The sequence below is a fragment of the Tamandua tetradactyla genome, chromosome Y (assembly GCF_023851605.1).
Source record: "Tamandua tetradactyla isolate mTamTet1 chromosome Y, mTamTet1.pri, whole genome shotgun sequence".
NCBI classification, from domain to species: domain Eukaryota; kingdom Metazoa; phylum Chordata; class Mammalia; order Pilosa; family Myrmecophagidae; genus Tamandua; species Tamandua tetradactyla.
The window spans coordinates 1,760,864-1,765,211 of record NC_135354.1 but is presented as its reverse complement, the minus strand read 5'-3'; positions in this window follow the sequence as shown (position 1 = coordinate 1,765,211).

Genomic DNA, 4,348 nt, shown 5'->3' with positions numbered 1-4,348 from the left:
TAAATTCAATAATTTCAAAGCTGTGGAAGATCAAAGCAGTGCCTTGCTTTAGCAACAAGAAAGAAGCTTTCCTGTGATGGAAGGATCATCTTTTGGTGGCTAAGAAAGAAATCACCATCACTCTCCACAAACATTGGCACTCTCTAAGAACTTACAGACACTTTGATCTACTAGTACAAGATCCCACATTACATTGTCTAACTAAGGGACCCACCTTACAGCAAAGGAAGTAGGGCTGTGACCATATGGCCATGGAATCCACTGGATCTATCACACCCTATACTACCCAGAAGCTACCAGCCTGAGTGACAGAAAGGTCTGTGAAAGGCATACTTGAAGTGTCAACTTAGACATCGCACCTTGCAAGAATGGGATGCCATCCTCTAAGGTGCTAGAATGATTTTTCTAAAACACTTTTTATTGTAGTAACATAGATATGATTCAAAATTTCTTATTTTAATTCCTTCCAAGTATACAATTTGGTAGTATTAATTACATTCACAAAATTATGCTACCAAAACTGATACCCACTGTCCTCAAATTTTCATAATCTCAAACAGATATTATGTATCCATTAAACAATAACTCCCTCTTCCCCCCACCCATGGTAAACTATAGTCCACTATCAGTTTTTATGAAATTTTGTTTCTTCTAGTTATTTCATATAAGCAAGATCATACAACATTTGTCTTTTGGTGCCTACTTTATCTCATTCAACATGATGTCTTCACAGTCCATCCCTGTTGTCATGTGCACATAACTTCACTCTTATTTATGGCTAAATAATATTCCATTGTGTATATATACCACACTTTATCCACTCATGTGTTGAACATTTGGGTTCTGAGCAGCTCCCCCAATATAACAGTTTTGCTGTACAGCAATTCCATTAATCTTTAATTATTAAGTAAAAGTCTTAAGACATTGCTAGGGGAAAATAGAATTCCTTTGCAAGTTGCCCAACTGCATTTAGCACAAAGGCAAATGTTACCCCAATGATGGTTTCTAAAGCAATAAGTAGAGCTGAGGTCCTTGTCTCTGAAGTGCTCCCATTAGCCTTGGGCATTAAGAAGACCCCATGATGCTAAGATATGCTGATATCTTTGCTTCCCTGCTTATGATCCCTCCATAGCAGGTTAGGTGACCAACACATGGGAAGCGTGGGAAAAGCTGGCTGGCAAAGCAGACCTCCTCTCCTGCTTTCAAAAATCCCCCTGAGCTGTCACTCAGACCCCTTCAGAAAACTTGAGCTACACCACGTGTACCTCAGTTACTGCATTATGTGAGGATGATTTGCTTTGTATTCATAAAGGATGAAACAAAATTTCATCAGTTACTCTCTCTTCAACCTCAGCCAAGCTAAATAAGCAATCTGAATCTACACTCCTCATCTGTAAAACCACGGCTGAAGACCAGTTCTCATTCAGGCACAAGCAGGAATCAGGGGGCCCACTGGAGCTGGGTGATTGTGGCAATTTCAATAAGCTTTATTGGCAAGGTGTGGTCAGAGTTTGGGGAAACTGGCATTAGGGTCTTAGGCCTGAAGAACTGGGGGAAGGAACCATTTACCAAAACCCAGAGTAGGTGCAGAGTGTCATATAGCAAGAGCTGCCACCTGTGGTAGAGGGTCACAGCCAACCCTTGGTGACTCCACTGGAAAGGACCAGAGAGTCCATGAACTGCTTATCTTCTGCTCTCTGATTTCCTGTCAGTGTTAAACTGTTGGCCAAACCCAAATGGAAACCCAAAGACAGGGGCCTAATAATGCATTTCATACAGGTCAGCCTCCTGGAGGCACAGAACAAAGTGATAATGGGTCTGTGGTGGGTCTGGAACAAGGGTGGGGGTTGGGGGTTAAGAGAGAGTGAACAGAAGATATTGGCCCAGATACTACCAAGAAGGGTCTGTGTGAGCATGGAATAGGAAGATTTGTAAAATATCCCCAATGTCTGGCACCTAATGAGAGTGCAGTAAATGCCCATCCCTTCTGACCTCACTACAGTCCCCAGCTCTCATGGGGAAACCTGCAGTTCTGCATCCTGCAATCCATGTTCCACATGCAGAATCGATCTCAGCATACATGCTCTCACATGCACATGATGCTCACTGTCTGTGGCAGGATTTCTATTTTCTTGTTTTTGTTTTTTAGGATTTGGCTTAAATGTTTATTCACTCCACATTCCTTAGTGTATTTTTGAGCAACCAGGTTTCAGCATGTCTTCCCCAAATTTCACCCAGTCCATCAGATCTCTGCACCTCACATAATGAGACACTTCACAAGAAATTAGCAATTAATTTCTAATTATTTTGCCTCCTTAGAAGGATACTTTTGTCAGTGTCAATTTTTGATGATTACCAAAAGTGTTAAATATCCATCTAGAGAAAAAGAAAGGAAGATTTGGAGGCCATAGCTTCCAAATGGATTTGAGGGCCACTTATAAAACTTTACAAAGTGCTTCAAAAGCTTAATCTTAGGGAGTTTAATTTTAAAAAGTCTGGCATTTGTTAGCCAGTGGATCAATATAACCTCTGCTCTCTGGTCAGCCAGTTTCATCAAATTCGTTTCAAAGACAACCAATAAAAGGTGCCAACCATCCCAATTAACTATGTGGCTAACCACCTATTATTAATCAGAGCATAGACTTTTGGAATGGTGAATGTGGTCTCAAAGATCTGAGTTCAAAACACCCTAAAGTGTAAATCCCCTGTGACTGGTCATGTGATAAATGGGACACCTCATCAGAACTGCAGATAAAAGATCAAAGTTCTCTCTCTCTGCACTTTCTCCTACTTCTTTCCCCTCCTTCCTTGTGGCTCAGAGCTACCAAAAATACTAAATGAAAGTTTATTTTAAAATAAGAAATAAACAGGCAAATAAGCCATTGTTTTACAATGCTCAATTTCAAGAGGTTAAATTGAGTGGCTTGCCAAAAAGAAAAAAATCTCACTGTGCATTTTTGTTATTTCACTTTTCAGCCACATTTTCTTTAACAGGAAGTGATTTCTGGTGGAGCTAAGTGCTGTAATTAGATTGGAAATTTAGGTCACCTCTACAATTGTGTTCATGTGTGATTGGAAAAGTGTTTTGGTCAAAAACATATTTCAGGATGAGGATAAAAAGGCAATATTCTGATCTCCCTTTCACCTAAATCTATGTACCTCATATGATGAGACACTGCAAACTAAAGGACAGAGAGATGCTTTACCATAAGGAACCCCAATGGGTATGTTAACTGGCTTGTCTTATGGTCTTAGGGAATTTGGTTAAAGTTACATGCTCCATCCTCTATGGTGGTGTTCTTTATGCACAAGTACTATGTGTTAACCAGCTTGTCTTTCTTCTGCTTGGTAGTAAATTCCAAACAGCAGTTTCATTAGCATTACCTCTCCATCATTTGGTCCAGGGCCTCAGTGCACTTTGCCAACCTTAGGCTGTGAATCTCAGCAAGAGCCCAAATTGGTTGGCAGGCCACCTATTCATGTCATTTCATGTGAATTCACAGATCACTAAAAACTTAACCATGGCTTCAGAGCCAGAGAAAGTAAGCTCTTGCCTCTCTCCAAACATTGAGTGTTAATGTATCATGGGCAATATATCAATGAAGCCCCTAGAAGCATTCAGCATGTAGAAGGAATGTGGGGCTGACTGTCCAGATTTCTTGACCCCATAAGAAAAGTGAAGGCTGAGGTGGAATAGAAATGACTGTTTTTTCCCCACAGGGACCTTTGGGCAAGGTGTACATGTGTAAAAAACATGTAGTTCATTAGACCATTGTTTGGAAGTCTTGGAATCACCTGGGGAGTTTTAGAAATTCTTGATGCCCTGGTCTCACCCTCCAGGAATTCTGACTTAAGGTCTGGGATGTGGTTTGGGCATGGGGGTTTTAAAAGCATACAAGGTGATTCTCATGTGGACCCAAGATTGGGAACCACTGCTTGAGCCAGAAGTTGTCCCAGAACCACTGCCTTGGGGGGGGGTTGCTTTGGGAACACCCAGTGTTTTAGAGAATGGAGTGTGCAGTCTTAGGGAATTTTTTTTAATGCTATCTGCTCCATCCTCTATGGTGGTGTCCTTTATGCACAGCTACTGTGTGTCTTGCACTAGTGTTTCTCAGACTGTGGGTGGAAATTTACTAGAAGGTGAAGAAATAGATTTGATGGTTGCACATGACAATTTTAATTTAAAAAGTAAATGAAAGTAAACCAATGCAAATGTAATAAGAAACGATGATCATGCATCTATGTGATGATGTTAAGAATTACTGATTGCATATGTAGAATGGTATGATTTCTAAATGTTGCATTAATTTCTTTTTTTCCCATTAATTAATTAAAAAAAAAGATTCAT